This window comes from Zalophus californianus, chromosome 17 (assembly GCF_009762305.2).
Source record: "Zalophus californianus isolate mZalCal1 chromosome 17, mZalCal1.pri.v2, whole genome shotgun sequence".
Taxonomy (NCBI): domain Eukaryota; kingdom Metazoa; phylum Chordata; class Mammalia; order Carnivora; family Otariidae; genus Zalophus; species Zalophus californianus.
Window position 1 is genome coordinate 39569144 of NC_045611.1, and position 20972 is coordinate 39590115.

A 20972-nucleotide genomic window follows, 5' to 3' on the forward strand; every position below is an offset into this window, starting at 1 on the left:
GGCAGAGTTGTAAACCACTGGAGCATTGAAGTAATGCCTCCACATGTAGAGTGCCTCAGCCAAGGGTGGGGGACATTTGGATCAAGGCATGTAACGATATCTCTGTTCAGTTATTAACTGAAAATGAAGCTAACCAAGCAGAGACTTCAGTGGTTACACTTTATAGGATTGATTCAAAAAAGTCACTATACAAACAAAAATAATTGCTATGATAAACAATAACAACAAAGGGAAGGGGAGAATATGATATCCAGAATTGCCATATTATAATATTTAAAATGTTCAGTTGTCAACAACAAAAGAGACATGCAAAGAAACAGGAAAATACATCCCATAAAGATTAGAGCATAAATAAATGGAATAATTAAAAAAGATATTAAAAAATCAATGAAAGCAAAAATTAGTTTTTTGGAAAGATCAACAGATTGACAAACTTTTGGCTAAACTCACCACCGCGACCACCACCACCACCAAAAACAACAACAAAGAAGACTCACATTATTAAAATCAACAATGAAAGAGGGGGGATCACTATAAGTCCTACAGAAATAAAAAGGATTACTTTGATCAAATGCATGCCAGCAAATTAGATAACTTAGATGAGAGGGAAAACATTTCTAGACAGACATAAATCACCAAAACTGACTCAAGAAAAAACAAATAATCTGAATAGACATATAATGAGCAAAAAGATTAAATTGGCAATTTAATAAACCATTCCAGAGGTCCAGTTGTCTTAAGTGGTTGATTCTACCAAATGTTCAAAGAATTAATACCAATCCTTATGAATATAAATAAAAATTCCTCAACAAAATACTAGCAAACCAAATCCAGCCATATATACATATATATAAACAAAACAAAGCAAAAAATGAACAAAACGATATATATGAGCAAAAGAAAAATATATAAACAAACCATATCTATTTATTATATATTTAATATAAAGTATATAATATATACTACATAATATATTATATATTTACATATAATATTAATATTTATAATATATCCATATATTTGATACATAATATATATTATAGATTTAAACATATATATGACTAAATATGTATAAAAGAGTATATGTTATAAGTAAGATTTATCCCAAGCATGCAAGGTTGGTTTGACCTCTGAAAGTCAATCAATGTAATACAACATATTAACAGGATAAAACTGATCATAATCGTCTCAACAGACTCAGGAAAATCATTTTAAAAATGATAACATTTAACATGCTTTTGTGAGAAAATTACTTAACAAACTGGGAATAGAATAGAACCTTGTCAATCTCATAGAATATCTACAAAGAAACCAAGGTGACATTATAGTGGTGAAAGACTTTTCTCTTTAGATCAAAAGCAAGACAAGAATGTCCACTTTTGTCACTCCTATTCAACATTGTACTGGAGATTCTAGCAGGTTAGATAAGAAAAATAAATAAAAGGCAACCAGATTGGAAAAGAGAAGTGAAGTTATCTCTAAAATAATGATAATAATGATAAATAATGATAAAAGATGATAAGATCTTGTATATAGGAAATCTCAAGGAATCCACTAAAAAACTATTAGAACAAATAAGTACTTTCAGTGAGGCTGCAGGATACAAGATCAAATGTATTTCTATGTGTTAGCAATGACCAACAAAAACATTAGATTAAAAAGGCAATTTGATTTGCAATAGAAACAAAAAATGAGAACAAATTTAATAAGTAATTGAGAGACTTGTATACCTAAAACTATAAAACATTATTGAAAGAGATTACAGAGATTAAGGAGTGCACTTGTGATGAGCACTGGGTGTTGCATGGAAGTGTTGAATCACTAAATTGTACACCCGAAGCTAATATTACACTGTATATCAACTAACTGGAATTTAAAAAAAACTTAAAAAAATTATTAAAGGAAATTAAAGTAGATCTAAACAAGTGGAAAGATATCCCATTGACATGGATAGAAAAACAGATTAGGCAACGATTCTTAAATGGATCTATCGACTTAATGCAATCCCTATCAAAATCCCAGCTGCCTTCTGGAAGAAATTGGGAAGCTGATCCTAAAATTCATATGGAAATGCAAGGGATCCACAATAGCCAAAACAGTCTTGAAAGAGGAGAACCAAGTTGAAGGCATTGTGCTTCTCAGTTTTACAACTTACAACAAAACTATGGTGATCAATACACAGTGGTACTGACATGAGAATAAATATAGAGATAAATGTCTTAGACTTGAAACTCAAGAACTAAGCCCTTATATTTGTGATTTATGGTCAACTAATTCGGGTCAAAGGTGCCAAGACAATTTACCATCCACAAAATCTAATTAAAAATGGATTATAGCCATAAACATAAGAGTTAAAATTATAAAACTGTTAGAAGACAGGAGTAAATCTTCATCACCTTGGGTTCAGCATGAGTTCTTAGCTATGACATGAAAAGCACAAACAATGAAATTTTTAAAAAATAGATAAATTCATCTAAGTTAAAAACTTCAAAGGACAACATCAAGAAACTGAAAAGACAGCCCAAAGATGGGAGAAAGTATTTGTAGATCATTTATCTCATGAGAGTATTCGAGCCAGAGTATATGAGTACTCTTACAACTTTCATAATAAAAAAGATAAATAACCCTAATCAAAATGTGGGGAAAATGGTAAAATAGACATTTTTTTCCAAAACATATACCAATGGCCCAAAAAACCTGTTCAACACCATTAGTCTTTATTGCAAATCAAACCCACAATGAGGTACCACTTCCTACCCATGACGAGGCTAAAATTAAAGAGATGGACAATCTAAGTGTTTGCAAGGCTGCAGAGAAATTGAAATCCATACCTTCCTGATGGGATTGTAAAATGGTATGGCCACTTTGGAAAACAGTTGCAGTTCATCAAAAATTGAAAGAGTTACTGTATGACTCAGTAATTCTATCCCTCAGTATATACTGAAGATAAATGAATACAGATGTTCACATGAAAACTTGTACACAAATTTTCACTGCAACATTATTGTTAATAGACAAAAGGTGGAAACAACTCAAATATGCATAACTTAATGAATGAGTAAATAAAATGTGTTATATCTATTCAATGGAAGTGCAAGAAAAAAAGAATGAAGTACTGATAATACTACAAATGGGTGAATCTTGAAAACATTGTGCCAAGTAAAAGAAGCCAGTCACAGAGACCACATACTGTAGGACTCCATTTATATGCAATGTCCAGAATAGGCAAATCCATAGAGACAGAAAATAGATTAATGATCCTCAGGGGCTGGGGCTGGGGGAGTGGAGGATGACTGCTTGTGTGTGTAAAGGTTCTACTGGGCTAAGGAAATGTTCTGAAATGAGATACTGGTAGTAGTTGTATAACTCTGTGAGTATACTAAAATCCACTTCGTTGTACATGTTAAAAAGATAAATTTTATGGTATATGAATTATACTTCAATAAACTATTGCTTCTTAGCTATTAAAGCTATTATTTAATAAATATGATGACAAAGACGGGAAAGACAATTCCCCAACTGATTCACATTCTATATCATTATCAGCCTCTGAGAAAGAGAGAAGAGAGAGAGAAAAAGGAAGCCAGAAATGATAACTTTGGTGTTTCAGTGAAGATCAAGAAACCCAGCATTGGGTGCTGTTATCACTGTCCTTGTCATGGTGTAGGGCACATTCCACCTTTCCGGTGGGTGTGACAACTCGTACAAGGCAGTGCTGCCTTGCTCATCTCTATCTCCTTCTGCAACACCTCACTCCCTGCACCTGCCACAAAGCCTTGAAAATTGATGGTCTCAATAAATTATAGGTGAATAAATTGATTAACCACCAAATCTATGCAAATCCCGTAAGAGAACTGTGAAGTAATGATGACGATGATGATGATGATGAGTGGCACTATTTATAGACAGGCTAGCAAAACTAGCTTTGAAGGAACTCTCCAAGGGTGACTTCTAGAAATCACTTCTGCAATGGATAGATTGCAGAAATAAGCATTGAACTGCGCAAGGGTACTATGGTGAAGTTCAGCTCTTGTATGGTGTCTATGTTTCTTTTTTAAGTCCTTATTGACACTTTCCCAGCTGATACATAAGAGTTGGCAAAGAAGGCGAGCACAAAATGCAATTTTTAAAGCCATTCTCTTTTTTTTTTTAAAGATTTTATTTATTTATTTGAGAGAGAGAGAATGAGAGATAGAGAGCACGAGAGGGAAGAGGGTCAGAGGGAGAAGCAGACTCCCCGCTGAGCAGGGAGCCCGATGCGGGACTCGATCCCGGGACTCCAGGATCACGACCTGAGCCGAAGGCAGTCGCTTAACCAACTGAGCCATTCTCAAATTTTATTTCTCTTTGACGTTTATTTGTTTTCTTCTTGCCTTAACATTGGGCTTTATGTTTTGGAGAAAAGAGCCCAGGTAAAGGTCATGGCTGGTCTTTCTGTGCTACTGGGCTCTGTCTGTCCCGGGCTGCTAGCAAGACTTTTACTATTGTTTAGATTTCTGATTTACTACAGCTGTCGTTCCTATCCTCTGATATTTTGGTAAGAGTGAAGGGGAAGTTCCTTCATCTGCCTTGTTATTTCTATTAGGGGCCCTTCTTCCCACGTGCCTCATTCAAAGCCTCTCCTCATTTTCTCTCTCTACCTGCTTTCCCTTCCCTCTGTTGTCTTTTCCTGTAGGTGAGAGAGGAGGCAGGAGGTCAGTGCTCTTTTCTGAATGGAGGAGAAAAAGCTTATCAGACATATGGAGGAGAATTTTAAAAATGAAAGGAGGCATATTGTGGGGTGGCTGGAGAGAAAGTAATGATCCAAAGTGGGGAGAAGATAAACTTTGCTCTTATTAGCATCACCATTGGTAGTAATTTAATGATACTCTATGCTGTGTCTGTAGGAAATTCCTTACATCTCGTAGATATAAAAATGATTGAAACAGAACAGCAAAAAATGGTGTAAAAACAGGACTACAGAGGTTAAGCAGGTTGAGGTGTCTGGCAGCTCCAAAAACAAATGAGAAATATGGCCCTGGGGTGCAGCAAATTTAATCTCTGAGCAGGTTTATTGTTTTATCAGGTTTTTGTTTAAGAAGGGTTTCATTATATATAACATCGAGATAAATTTTTGCACAGCAGATTTATTCAACAGGTTTATTCCTTTACCAGGTCTCATAGTATTTTACCACTTGGTATGTGGGGTCTTATTCATCAAAAGGGTTTATGACTTATCAGTTATGAATTTTAAAAAGTTTTACTAATAATGCAGGATGTGTTGAGATTTATAGGCAGTGAATTCATTCTATTAGGAGTTTTGTTTTGGAGCTAGGATACACTGGAGATGTAACACAAGCAAATTGCATGGTTTATTTGTAATGAGCAGACATGGTCTCTGCAGGGCCCCCTGCTATGAGCAATGGATTTTATTCTTCATTTTATTGTGGCCTGAGGTACTCTAATGATTTCTATGGGTCAGGTCATTGGTGACTCTAAAGCTTTGTCTAAAATGTCTGTGGTCCCTTTTCCCTGTAGTATAGCAGGTTCACCTCACTCGCTGGTGGAAGCACTGTGCTAGACAGGCCACCCAATCACTTTATTCTGTGAGTGTTTTAAACCCCCATTTCTTCGATAGAGACCACCGTGGCTGCCGGTGCTGAGGTCAGAATCAATGATTTGTGCTAGTGGTCATCCTTAGTGGAGCTCAGGTGGGACCCTTACCTGGGCCAACAGATATTTTGTAGAGGAGAGCTCCTGCTTGCCCAGGGTTAGTTACAGGTGTTTGTTTCATCATGGTGATATAGTTAAGACTTTGTCCATAATCCCAGCAGACTGACAACTTCTGCAGTCCTGACCTACCCGGGTATCCTTTATGATTTATTTGTGGCATTTTCCATAGTTACCATCTCATCCTGGTTCTTCACATAAAATTTTCTATAGAGTCACCAAACATGCGTAGTTTCAGTAAAAGATTCACCACCCTAACTCTGTTGAGCAGACAAGTGACTGTAATCCCAGCAGAGTTCCAGCTCTTCCAATCATTCGGATAGACATTCCTGGCAATGGGACAAAGTTCTAACAGAAGTGACTCTTGTCAATGCTTCCAAAATGGGATAGCTATATTCTTTTTATTCCCAGAGGAAGTCAACACTGCAGAAAATACTGATTTCAGGAGGCAAGGTTAGCAGTTGGTTTTCAGATCCTGGTTCAGCACAGAATCAACCATTCCTTGAGAGAAAAAAAATGATTCATGGTCAATGACTGGTCAAAATTTATTGCATTGGCTCACCTTAGTCTTATGCCTCATGTCCACCATATAACTCCTTTAACTGTTGACTCCAGGACCACCTCCTTTTGAAACCTATTCTGACTACTTTGTTTCTCTGTGTGATTTGCATTTATTTTTCATAAGAAAAACCGATTGGGTTGGTTTCCACCCAATTCCCTCACCACGGGTGTTGCTTCCCTGATCTTCATCCATCTGTGGTTGGTACTCATGACTTTGCAACATTCACTTGTCTTTTGGGCCCTGAAGTGAGGGCTGTGGCTGGCTCCACCTGCAAGGTGGGGTAGCAAGGCTAGCAGCACAAGACGCTCTTTGGATCTGTTTCCTTATGAGGAGCTCAGTCCAGCAGTTCTCTAAAAATATCCCCATAGTTACTCTTCCTCTCTCCCGGCCATTTTCCACACTGAAGCCAGTGAATCTTTTTAAATGAAAATTTTATCATGCCACTCTCTTGAATAAATCTGCTAATGCCTTCCCATTTCCCTGAGGACAAGCTTCACCTGGCCAGTAGGTTCTTCCTTATTGACCCTAGCCCTGCCTTGCTCTCCAGCTATTTCAAGCCCTCCTCCCTCACTCACCAGTGTTCAGGAACTCTGTCTTCTTTCTTCCTGAGAGCATTGAGCTCCTACTCAACTCTGAGTCTCTGACCCTTGGCATTTTTCATCTGTCTTCTAATATTCTTTACGCCTACTCTTCACCTGGCTCCCTCCCCAGGTCATTTCTGTCATTTTCTCAGGGAAGTTCTCCACAATCTCTTGTGTGGATGCCAGACACACGTTGGTGATGAATCACTGCTCTTTCTTCAAAGTTCTTCTTAAAAGTCTAGTTAGACATTACACAAATACTCAGACAAATAATATGTATGTTTCCTTAATATGAATGTGAGTTCCATGATGGCTGGACCATGTCTCATTCCTATCAGAGTCTCTAGGGTTGGTTCAATGGTGTTGAGCAAACATTTCTTGAGTGAATGAGTGAATGAAGGAAAGCTTTTTGTCTTCCCCATATGTTTTAAGATCCATTTGTGCTGGGATTTTGTCTTCACATTTTCATCTCTGTCCATGGCATCTTGCCCAAGGCTGTCTGGCTGACTGGCTAAATCCAGAACTTTGATCTCCTTAGCACTACCCTCCCGCCAGCTCCCAGTCCTCCCAGAAGTACCTGAAGCAGGGTGCTGCCAGTGCTGTTTCAGAGATTTCTTGAGGAAGACTTAACGTTTTCTTTGCTGATAATTCGGTGTATAATGTTCTATGCAGTAACATCAAGGCAAACACATTTGCTGTAACCCACTTCTTTCTTGCTGGCAGGGACCATGTTTGTTTGTGTGCCCGGCCCCCCATGAAATTATGTTACACAATATTTAACAGAGTCATCCCAGCCCCAGAGGAAAATCCCAGTTGGTATAAATGAACAGTCCCCAAAGCATGGTCTACAGAACCCATCTCAGAGAGATTTTGAGGGAGTCCTTTAGGTCAAAACTATTTTCACGATAATACTTAGACGTAATTTGCTTTTTTCCAATGTTGACATTTGCTCTGATGGTAAAAAGCAATAATGAAGGTTAGGAATGCGGCAGGGATGTCCACCGTCACCACTGCTATTCAACATAGCATTAGAAGTCCTAGCCACAGCAATCAGACAACAAAAAGAAATCAAAGGTATCCAAATCGGCAAACAGGAAGTCAAACTCTCACTCTTTGCAGATGATATGATACTTTATGTGGAAAACCCAAAAGACTCCAACCCAAAACTGCTAGAACTCATCCAGGAATTCAGTAAAGTAGCAGGATATAAAATCAATGCACAGAAATCAGTGGCATTCCTATACACCAACAACAAGACAGAAGAGAGACAAATCAAGGAGTCGATCCCATTTACAATTGCACCCAAAACCATAAGATACCTAGGAATAAACCTAACCAAAGAGGCAAAGGATCTGTACTCAGAAAACTATAAAATACTCATGAAAGAAATTGAGGAAGACACAAAGAAATGGAAAAACGTTCCATGCTCATGGATTGGGAGAACCAACATTGTGAAGATGTCAATGCTACCTAGAGCAATCGACACATTCAATGCAATCCCCATCAAAATACCATCCACTTTTTTCAAAGAAATGGAACAAATAATCCTAAAATTGGTATGGAACCAGAAGAGACCCCGAATAGCCAGAGGAATGTTGAAAAAGAAAAGCAAAGCTGGCGGCATCACAATTCCGGACTTCCAGCTCTATTACAAAGCTGTCATCATCGAGACAGTATGGTACTGGCGCAAAAACAGACACATAGATCAATGGAACAGAATCGAGAGCCCAGAAATGGACCCTCAACTCTATGGTCAACTCATCTTTGACAAAGCAGGAAAGAATGTCCAACGGAAAAAAGACAGTCTCTTCAACAAATGCTGTTGGGAATGTTGGACAGCCACATGCAGAGGAATGAAACTGGACCATTTCCTTACACCACACACAAAAATAGACTCCAAATGGTTGAAAGACCAAAACATGAGACAGGAGTCCATCAAAATCCTAAAGGAGAACACAGGCAGCTACCTCTTCGACCTCAGCCGCAGCAACTTCTTCCTAGAAACATTGCCAAAGGCAAGGGAAGCAAGGGCAAAAATGAACTCTTGGGACTTCATCAAGATAAAAAGCTTTTGCACGGCAAAAGAAACAGTCCACAAAACCGAAAGACAACCGACAGAATGGGAGAAGATATCTGCAAATGACATATCAGATAAAGGGCTAGTATCCAAAATCTATAAAGAACTTATCAAACTCAATACCCAAAGAGCAAATAATCCCATCAAGAAATGGGCAGAAGACATGAACGGACATTTTTCCAAAGAAGACATCGAAATGGCCAACAGACACATGATAAAGTGCTCAACATCGCTCGGCATCAGGGAAATCCAAAGCAAAACCTCCCTGAGATACCACCTCACACCAGTCAGAATGGCTAAAATTAACAAGTCAGGAAATGACAGATGTTGGCGGGGATGCGGAGAAAGGGGAACCCTCCTACACTGTTGGTGGGAATGCAAGCTGGTGCAGCCCCTCTGGAAAACAGTATGGACGTTCCTCAAACAGTTGAAAATAGAGCTACCATACGACCCAGCAATTGCACTACTGGGTATTTACCCCAAAGATACAAATGCAGGGATCCGAAGGGGTACGTGCACCCCGATGTTTATAGCAGCAATGTCCACAATAGCCAAATGGTGGAAAGAGCCAAGAGGTGGAAAGAGCCAAGATGAATGGATAAAGAAGATGTGGTATATACATAGAATGGAATATTATGCAGCCATCAAAAGGAATAAGATCTTGCCATTTGCAATGACGTGGATGGAACTGGAGGGTGTTATGCTGAGTGAAATAAGTCAGTCAGAGAAAGACATGTATCATATGACCTCACTGATATGAGGAATTCTTAATCTCAGGAAACAAACTGAGGGTTGCTGGAGTGGTGGGGGTTGGGAGGGATGGGGTGGCTGGGTGATAGACATTGGGGAGGGTATGTGCTATGGTGAGCGCTGTGAATTGTGCAAGACTGTTGAATCACAGATCTGTACTTCTGAAACAAATAATACAATATATGTTAAGGAAAAAAAAAGAAGAAGAAGAAGATAGCAGGAGGGGAAGAATGAAGGGAGGGAAATCGGAGTGGGAGACGAACCATGAGAGACGATGGACTCTGAAAAACAAACTGAGGGTTCTAGAGGGGAAGGGGATGGGGGATGGGTTATCCTGGTGATGGGTATTAAAGAGGGCACGTTCTGCGTGGAGCACTGGGTGTTATGCATAAACAATGAATCATGGAACACTACATCAAAAACTAATGATGTAATGCATGGTGATTAACATAAGAATAAAAAATTTTAAGACAAAAGAAAAGCAATGATGAGTGAAATGGCTGGTGCCTTAGCAGGAATCAAGGTGGTGGCACCAAACTACTAGTAGCCATTGTATACTTCACTGCCATACACTCACAGTGAAAGAAAGAAAGAAATCTATTTTATTTGAGAATATCCTGATAACGTAGTAAAAAATACAATTTTTATTAAATCTCAACTCTTAAGTACATGCCATTTTATTATTCTGACTGAAGAAACGGGAAGTAGGCATAAATCAGTCTCGCTGTTTACCAAAGACAATGACGTGGACATCTCAGGGACGTGCCTTTTGACAATAGCTAGAATTGTGAGCTGAGATAGCTGTTTTTTTCATGGTACACCATTTTTACTTTATATAATGTTTGACATCCATCCTATGGTTATTCAGACTTGGGCATTTGGCAGATGTTTTCTCAAAAATGAATAAAGGAAAACAGCTAACAGTGTCCATTGCCAATGATGACATGTAAGCTTTCATACTAAAATTATAATTTTTAGAAAAATTGTATTTGCCACTATGAGCTTGACAGCTCCCAATATTTTAAGAATTTTCTGATGAGATTTGTGGAAATATTAAGGAATATAATGTTTCAATTTTGTGTAATGAAATATGTCAACATTGGAAGATGTGCATCATTCAGTGAACCAATATTTTCCAAATGATCATGCATGATGTCACCAAATCATGCCTGTGTAAAGATTCATTCAAAGAGCAAGATAAACCAATAGATTTTAGTGTAACAGAGTATATGAAAAGTTCTTTGATGTGGCTTCTGATTCCACACGCCCCTAATCTTCAAAAAGCTACCACTTGTTGAGTTTTAGTATAGCACAAAAGAAGAAGATCCATAATTATCTGAAGAGATTATTAGAATACTCCTCCCTTTTGCAACTACATATTTTCATGAGGCCAGATTCTTTCTATACTTCAGCCAAACCAGGTATCACAATAGACTGAAGGCAAAAGCCAATCTGAGAATACAGCCATTTTCTATTAAACCAGGCATTAAAAATTTTACAAAAAATTAAAAAGAATACCATTCTTCTCACTATTTTTTCATTTTGGTAAATGTAGTTATTTTTCATAACTATATGCTATTTAAGTTAAGATATTATGGGTTTATTGTTTTTTTCTAAGCAAACTGATAAATATTTTAAAGTTTATCATGTTAATTTCTTTTTTCAAAGATTTTATTTATTTATTTGAGAGAGAGGGAGAGAGAGAACAAGCAGGGGGAGGGGCAAAGGAAGAGGGAGAAGCAGACTCTCGGTTAGGCAGGGAGCCCAATGTGGGACTTGATCCCAGGACTCTGAGATCATGACCTGAGCCAAAGGCAACCACGTAACCGACTGAGCCATCCAGGCTCCCCATAATTTCTAATAAGGTGTGTATTGATATATATAATCTACATTAAAAAAAAAAGGCTTAAACACCTCTGGTCAGGACGATCATTGTGTATTTTTCTTACTGGTGATGGCTTTAGCCACAGGACTGCCATGAGATGTGAGGGGAATCCTCTCTGGAGGAAAAGGTTGTGTTGCTTTGAAAGTGTGGAGAAAGAAGGGTTGGTCTTTCTTCCTCTGCTGGCCATCATCGGGTCTCTAGGTGACAGGATGATGGCAGGCTTCTCATGGGACCATATGCTGATGCATGGAAGGTAGCAGGGTGAAACCTTAAAAATCACATGAGTCCCGCTCAACAATGTTCAACCATAGGATTAACCAGCCCTGGAGCTGTCTTGTCCCTAGGCTTGTTGATATTTGAGAAAATAGGGTTTCTCCCATTGGGGGAGGGGTTTCCCTTCACTTAAAAGCCAAGAGCATTCTGATATAGGAATATCCCCCAAACTTTAAACATATGAAGTAACTCACGACCAGGATGAAGAGTCTTTTTTTTTTTCCCTTTTGACTTTTTTCAGTACAGAGCTCAAATTCACATCTGCCTCAAAGATCATTAGTACTGCATGCCCAATCTCTTGGTTTTATATATGGCAGTTTGTATGTGGGCATATGATTTTTCCTCCTCATAGGCCCCTCTCACATTCCAAACCAGCAGAAAAATAAACAGCCATATAAAAGAGGTGAATGCTATAGACAACAAGAAACTGCCAGGATCTATGCTGTGCTTCCCCCAAAGAGTCATTTCAGTCTATTAGGCACATAATGCATGTTTTAAAAAAGAACCCGTTGTAAATACATATTTGTTTAGATGGACTGCAGCACACAGAGAATCTCCTGGCAAGAGAGGATGTATTTTACAACCTGCCGAAAAAGATCCCGTGAAAGGTAAAATAAGGACAAACAGAAAGGCATTGAGCCCCTCGTGCCCTGGAGGCTGGAATGGAAGCCCAGTCCCCAGACAGTGCTGCCAGGGCTGGCCTGACAGTCAGATACCTTGACCTCAGAGACAAGAGACCAAGGCCGCTTGTGTCATTCAAGTCCTGGGACCATTCATGCTAACCCCGGGATCTGAGGAGAGTTGGGGAGGCGAGTCTCCCGATGCTGGGCCTCCAGGCAGCCGTCTTAAGCCTTGAGACTCAGGCGAAGCTGAGATTGCTTTTTCTGGCTGTGGGGACATGAACAGAAGCAGAGTACCCCCACCCATCTGTGGTTGGCTCTAGTTGCTACTGCAAACTCAGAGGAGCTCAAGACCTGTTTTTTAGGTGTAAATGAAATGTTCTTATGCCAGATGAACGTCATAGCTTTAAATAATAGCTACAGCTGGACCCGTGTCACCTTATACTGGAAAATACCAGGGCAAGCAGTACCACTTTGAGGCTTAGTCCCATGTAAGAGGGGTCTTGGGAGAGAAAAGCCGGGTGCCTAGTATTGAAGTTCAGCCCCTGAGAGGGGTGGTGGCCCTTTTCTACCTTCATTTTGTGGATGCACCATACTTCCTCTGCGTTTTGCCAGAAAACAGTGGCTTTTGGGTACAAATAGAGAGCCCCACTCCCTTCAAAGTAATTACAGAGGTGATGATGGGTACTTCCTGAGGCATCACATCAAGAGGACCGAGATGTCAACTTGTCTATTAATCAATGATGCTAAGATTGTTCACCTGGTTAAAGCCGTAACTTCCCAGTGTCTCCCTTATAGAAATAACCTTGTGATTATGTAATTAGTGACTAATCTGTGGAACAATTCTTAGAAATCATGTAAATATCTTCTTCCCCGATGATTTTTCAACCAATGATTTTAGAACGATCCATGACTGAGTCGATTATTACATTAATGTTTGCAAAATGGTGATTTTCTAATTCAGTCATTGCTTCTACAATCATTAGCTGGTATTGATACGTAAATGAGACTGTGTCACCATAGACTCCTGGATTCTTTTTAGTCATATGCTATAATCCATTATTGCCATTAATCTCTTTGATGCTCAAATTGTCTCAAATTTGCCCCCTTGGGCTTGAGGACTTCCTTGATTTCTGTCATAGGTTTTTCCAGGGTCAGCTTGCCCCTCTTGTCCTAGAGGTGGAATCAGCCACTTCTCCCAGAAGTGCTAGTTCTTTGTAGTGGAGAATGGCAATTGCAAACCAAGATCTGGGGTCTGGGTGTGCTCATTGCTACTGGATGGTCATTGCTTCTAGGACATTTCAATAGAGCTAGAAAATATAGCCTTTCTTTTTTTACTTCTTTCCTTGTCTTTCTTTAACAAAATCATGACTTCATACAAATCCCTCAAATTCAATTCCAATACCACAGGCATTTTCCTTGCTTTCCTCTAACCCACATTGGTTGGTCCTTCCTCAGTGAAAATTCTAGTTCCCAGCAATGCTAATCACACTAATGATATATGGATTCCACCCCACTCTGAGTTACAGTATGCACACCATAATTTCAAAATTACTAATTATTGATAGCATGACTGACACCAACTTGCTAACTAAAGTTCAGTGTATCTTTGCAGTGGCTTTGTTCTTACCGATATGTTTAATCTGAGTCCAATCACATGAAGAAGTATTAGAGAAATTCAGATTTAGCTATGTTTCACAGGATAACTGGCTGGATTCTTTAATGTATCAATGCTAGGGAAGTAAGAAAAAAAAAAGGGTGAGGGGAACAGTTACAAGTTACAAGAGATGAAAGAGACATGGTCACTAAATGTGAATGTAGGATCTTTGATTGTATCCTGAAAGGAAAAAAAAAAAAAAGCCGTAGGGGTGTTTTTAGGACAAATGGATAAATATAGACTGTATATTACATAATCTTACTGTATTCTTATTTAATGTCTTGGGGGTGATAATGGTACTTTAGCTATATGTTACATTTAGGGAGCAAGGCTGTATTTGGTAGACACTTCTGGGTCCTCAGAAATACTTTTTGTTTTATCTTCCTTTTAAAGGTACAGATGATGAGAAATAAAGAAATATAATTTCAAGTTTATTTGTAACTCATAGGCATGTACTTTGGATGTTTTATCTTAAGCTATGTCTAATCTACTCCTTAGAACATCCACCAATTTTACTGTGTTTTTCATTTCTAGATGCTCAATCAGTTTTTTTTTTTTTTTTTTTTGGAATCCATGTGTTTTGTTTTCAAAATGCCTGTTTCACCTGTTTCACCTTCCTTCCCTCAGGAGGTTAATTCTTTTTTTTTTAATTTAAAAAGATTTTATTTATTTATTTGAGAGAGAGAGAGAGAGAGAGAACACAAGCAAGGGGAAGGGCAGAGGGAGGAGAAGCAGAGAAGTAGGGAGCCTGATGGACCCCAGGATCATGACCTGAACAGAAGGCAGATGCTTAACCGGCTGAGCCACCCAGGCGCCCCTCAAGTCAGCTTAAAGATCCTAACCACTGAGTAAGTTTTCTGTTTCCTTTCCCCAGGATGACCTATGACTTTTTTTTTTTTTTTTTGCATCCCCTTTAACAGAGGGTGCAGCTTTTTGAAGGTCCTCTGTAGAGGGAGGCATCATGTTTCAAGCCCTATCCACACTGAAGTCAGATCGTTAGTCTTCATACAGCTTTTCAGCCCCCAGCCCTGGATTGTCCGAAAGGGTACTGCCATGCGTTGGATGGTGTCCCTTCAAAACAGATCTGTTGAAGTCCAAACCCCAGCATTTTAAAAGATGACCTTATTTTGAAATAGAATCTTTACAAAGGAAGTCAAGTAAAATTGAGATCATAAGCATGGGCTGTAATCTGATAATAATGGCTGTCCTTGTACAAAAGGAAATTTGGACACAGACACCCACGGAGGGAAGAGGATGTGAAGACATAGAGAATGCAGTGTGAAGACAGAGGATTGGCATGATGCATCTACAAGTCAAGGGATACCCATGGCTGCCAAAAACCAAGGAGAGTCATGGGACAGTTCTTCCCTTCAGAGGCATCATTGTCCTGCTGATACTTCTATTCCAGACTTCTGACCTCTAGAGCAATGAGACAATACACTTCCATCATTTTAAGTGCCCCAGTTTGTGATAGGTTATTACACCAGTGCTAGGGAACTGTCTCAGACAACTTCCACTATGTTGTCTACCGCCTAAAAAGGGCCACAGTCCTGGCACCTGTTCACTGCTCTTGACATCAGTTCCCTCTTCACTCCCGACCCCTGAGGATTTCCTTTCTTTTTTTTTTAATTTTTTTATTGTTATGTTAATCGCCATACATTACATCATTAGTTTTTGATGTAGTGTTCCATGATTCATTGTTTGTGCATAACACCCAGTGCTCCATGGAGAATGTGCCCTCTTTAATACCCACCACCAGGCTAACCCATCCCCCTCCCCTCCTCCCCTCTAGAACCCTCAGTTTGTTTTTCAGAGTCCATCGTCTCTCATGGTTCGTCTCCCCCTCCGACTTACTCCCCTTCATTCTTCCCCTCCTGCTATCTTCTTCTTCTTCTTTTTCCTTAACATATGTTGCATTATTTGTTTCAGAAGTATAGATCTGTGATTCAACAGTCTTGCACAATTCACAGTGCACACCGTAGCACATACCCTATGCAATGTCTATCACCCAGCCACCCCATCCCTCCCACCCCCCACCACTCCAGCAACCCTCAGTTTGTTTCCTGAGATTAAGAATTCCTCATATCAGTGAGGTCATATGATACATGTCTTTCTCTGATTGACTTATTTCACTCAGCATAACACCCTCCAGTTCCATCCATCTCGTTGCAAATGGCAAGATCTCATTCCTTTTGATGGCTGCATAATATTCCATTGTGTATATATACCACCTCTTCTTTATCCATTCATCTGTCGATGGACAACTTGGCTCTTTCCACAGTTTGGCTATTGTGGACATTGCTGCTATAAACATTGGGGTGCACGTACCCCTTCGGATCCCTACATTTGTATCTTTGGGGTAAATACCCAGTAGTGCAATTGCTGGATTGTAGGGTAGCTCTATTTTCAACTGTTTGAGGAACCTCCATACTGTTTTCCAGAGGGGCTGCCCCAGCTTCCATTCCCACCAACAGTGTAGGAGGGTTCCCCTTTCTCCACATCCCCGCCAACATCTGTCGTTTCCTGACTTGTTAATTTTAGCCATTCTGACTGGTGTGAGGTGGTATCTCATTGAGGTTTTGATTTGGATTTCCCTGATGCCGACTGATGTTGAGCATTTTTCATGTGTCTGTTGGCCATTTGGATGTCTTCTTTGGAAAAATGTCTGTTCATGTCTTCTGCCCATTTCTTGAAGGGATTATTTGTTCTTAGGGTGTTGAGTTTGATACATTCTTTATAGATTTTGGATACTAGCCCTTTATCTGATATGTCATTTGCAAATATTTTCTCCCAGTCTGTCGGTTGTCTTTTGGTTTTGTGGACTGTTTCTTTTGCCGTGCAAAAGCTTTTTATCTTGATGAAATCCCAATAGTTCATTTTTGCCCTGGCTTCCCTTGCCTTTGGCGATGTTTCTAGGAAGAAGTTGCTGTGGCTGAGGTCGAAGAGGTTGCAACCTGTGTTCTCCTTTAGGATTTTAATGGACTCCTGTCTCACGTTTAGGTCTTTCAACCATTTGGAGTCTATTTTTGTGTGTGGTGTAAGGAAATGGTCCAGTTTCATTCCTCTGAATGTGGCTGTCCAACATTCCCAACAGCATTTGTTGAAGAGACTGTCTTTTGTCCATTGGATATTCTTTCCTGCTTTGTCAAAGATGAGTTGACCATAGAGTTGAGGGTCCATTTCTGGGCTCTCGATTCTGTTCCATTGATCTATGTGTCTGTTTTTGTGCCAGTACCATACTGTCTCGATGATGACAGCTTTGTAATAGAGCTGGAAGTCCGGAATTGTGATGCCGCCAGCTTTGCTTTTCTTTCTCAACATTCCGCTGGCTATTTGGGGTCTCTTCTTGTTCCATACAAATTTTAAGATTATTTATTCCATTTCTTTGAAAAAAGTGGATGGTATTTTGATGGGGATTGCATGGAATGTGTAGATTGCTCTAGGTAGCATTGACATTTTCACGATATTTGTTCTTCCAATCCATGAGCATAGAACATTTTTCCATTTCTTTGTGTCTTCAATTTCTTTCATGAGTATTTTATAGTTTTCTGAGTACAGATCCTTTGCCTCTTTGGTTAGGTTTATTCCTAGGTATCTTATGGTTTTGGGTGCAGTTGTAAATGGGATCGACTCCTTGATTTGTCTCTCTTCTGTCTTGTTGTTGGTGTATAGGAATGCCACTGATTTCTGTGCATTGATTTTATATCCTGCTACTTTACTGAATTCCTGTATGAGTTCTAGCAGTTTTGGGTTGGAGTCTTTTGGGTTTTCCACATACAGTATCATATCATCTGCAAAGAGTGAGAGTTTGACTTCCTGTTTGCCGATTTGGATACCTTTGATTTCTTTTTCTTGTCTGATTGCTGTGGCTAGGACTTCTAATGCTATGTTGAATAGCAGTGGTTAGAGTGGACATCCCTGCCACGTTCCTGACCTTAGGGGAAAAGCTTTCAGCTTTTCCCCATTGAGAATGATATTCGCTGTAGGTTTTTCATAGATGGATTTTATGATATTGAGGTATGTAACCTCTATCTCTCTACTCTGAAGAGTTTTGATCAACAAAGGATGCTGTACTTTGTCAAATGCTTTTTCTGCATCCATTGAGAGGATCATATGATTCTTGTTCTTTCTTTTGTTAATGTATTATATCACGTTGATTGATTTGCAGATGTTGAACCAGCCTTGCAGCCCAGGGATAAATCCCACTTGGTGATGGTGAATAATCCTTTTAATGTACTGTTGGATCCTATTGGCTAGGATTTTGGTGAGAATTTTTGCATCCATGTTCATTAAGGATATTGGTCTGTAATTCTCCTTTTTGATGGGGTCTTTGTCTGGTTTTGGGATCAAGGTAACGCTGGCCTCATAAAATGAGTTTGGAAGTTTTCCTTCCATTTCTATTTTCTGGAACAGTTTCAGGAGAATAGGTATTAATTCTTCTTGAAATATGTGATAGAATTCCCCTGGGAAGCCATCTGGCCCTGGGCTTTTGTTTGTTGGGAGATTTTTGATGACTGCTTCAATTTCCTTAGTGGTTATAGGTCTGTTCAGGTTTTCTATTTCTTCCTGCTTCAATTTTGGTAGTTGATACATTTCTAGGAATGCACCCATTTCTTGCAGGTTATCCAATTTGCTGGCATAGAGTTGCTCATAATATGTTCTTATAATTGTTTGTATTTCTTTGGTGTTGCTTGTGATCTCTCCTCTTTCCTTCATGATTTTGTTGATTTGGGTCATTTCTCTTTTCTTTTTGATAAGTCTGGCCAGGGATTTATCAATCTTGTTAATTCTTTCAAAGAACCAGCTCCTAGTTTCATTGATCTGTTCTACTGTTCTTTTGGTTTCTAGTTCATTGATTTCTGCTCTGATCTTTATGATTTCTCTTCTCCTGCTGGGTTTAGGCTTTATTTGCTGTTCTCTCTCCAGCTCCTTTAGGGGTAGGGTTAGGTTGTGTATTTGAGACCTTTCTTGTTTCTTGAGAAAGGCTTGTATTGCTGTATACTTTCCTCTCAGGACTGCCTTTGCTGTATCCCAAAGATTTTGAACAGTTGTGTTTTCATTTTCATTGGTTTCCATGAATTTTTTTAATTCTTCTTTAATTTCCTGGTTGACCCATTCATTCTTTAGTAGGATGCTCTTTAGCCTTCATGTATTTGAGTTCTTTCCGACTTTCCTCTTGTGACTGAGTTCTAGTTTCAAAGCACTGTGGTCTGAAAATATGCAGGGAATGATCCCAATCTTTTGGTACTGTTTGAGACCTGATTTGTGACCTAGGATGTGATCAATTCTGGAGAATGTTCCATGGGCACTAGAGAAGAATGTGTATTCCGTTGCTTTGGGATGGAATGTTTGAATATGTCTGTGAAGTCCATTTGGTCCAGTGTGTCATTTAAAGTCTTTATTTCCTTGTTGATCTTTTGCTTAGATGATCTGTCCATTTCAGTCAGGGGGGTGTTAAAGTCCCTCACTATTATTGTATTGTTGTCAATGTGTTTCTTCGCTTTTGTTATTAATTGCCTTATATAATTGGCTGCTCCCATGTTCGGGGCATAGATATTTACAATTGTTAGATCTTCTTGTTGGATAGACCCTTTAAGTAGGATATAGTGTCCTTCCTCATCTCTTATTACAGTCTTTGTTTTAAAATCTAGTTTGTCTGATATAAGGATTGCTACCCCAGCTTTCTTTTGGTGTCCATTAGCATGGTAAATGGTTTTCCACCCCCTCACTTTCAATGTGGGGGTGTCTTTGGGTCTAAAATGAGTCTCTTGCAGACAGCATATGGATGGGTCTTGTTTTTTAATCCAATCTGATAGCCTGTGTGTTTTGATTGGGGCATTTAGCCCATTTACATTCAGGGTAACTATTGAAAGGTATGAATTTAGTGCCAGTGTATTGCCTGTAAGGTGACTGTTACTGTATATTGTCCGTGTTCCTTTCTGATCTATGATGCTTTTAGGCTCTCTCTTTGCTCAGAGGACCCCTTTCAATATTTCTTGGAGGGCTGGTTTCGTGTTTGCAAATTCCTTTAGTTTTTGTTTGTCCTGGAAGCTTTTTATCTCTCCTTCAATTTTCAATGACAGCCTAGCTGGATATAGTATTCTTGGCTGCATATTTTTCTCGTTTAGTGCTCTGAAGATATCATGCCAGTCCTTTCTGCCCTGCCAGGTCTCTGTGAATAGGTCTGTTGCCAATCTAATATTTTTACCATTGTAGGTTACATATCTCTTCTCCCAAGCTGCTTTCAGGATTTTCTCTTTGTCTCTGGGACTCGTAAGTTTTACTATTAGATGTCGGGGTGTTGACCTATTTTTATTGATTTTGAGAGAGGTTTCTGTGCCTCCTGGATTGTGATGCCTGTTTCCTTCCTCACATTAGGGAAGTTCGCTGCTATTATTTGCTCCAATATGCCTCTGCCCCTCTCTCTCTTTCTTCTTCTTCTTGGATCCCAATTATTCTACTGTTGTTTCATCTTATCGTATCGCTTATCTCTCGAATTCTGCCCTTGTGATCCTGTAGTTGTTTCTCTCTCTTTTTCTCAGCCTCTTTATTTCCCATCATTTGGTCTTCTATATCGCTGCTTCTCTCTTCTGCCTCATTTATCCTAGCAGTTAGTGCCCCCATTTTTGATTGCACCTCATTAATAGCCTTTTTATTTCGACTTGGTTAGATTTCAATTCTTTTATTTCTCCAGAAAGCGTTTCTCTAATAACTTCCACGCTTTTTTCAAGCCCAGCTAGTATCTTTAAAGTCATGATTCTGAACTCTAGGTCCGACATCGTACTAATGTCCGTATTGAGTAGGTCCCTGGCAGACGGTACTACCTCTTGTTCTTTTTGCTGAGGTGATTTTTTTCGT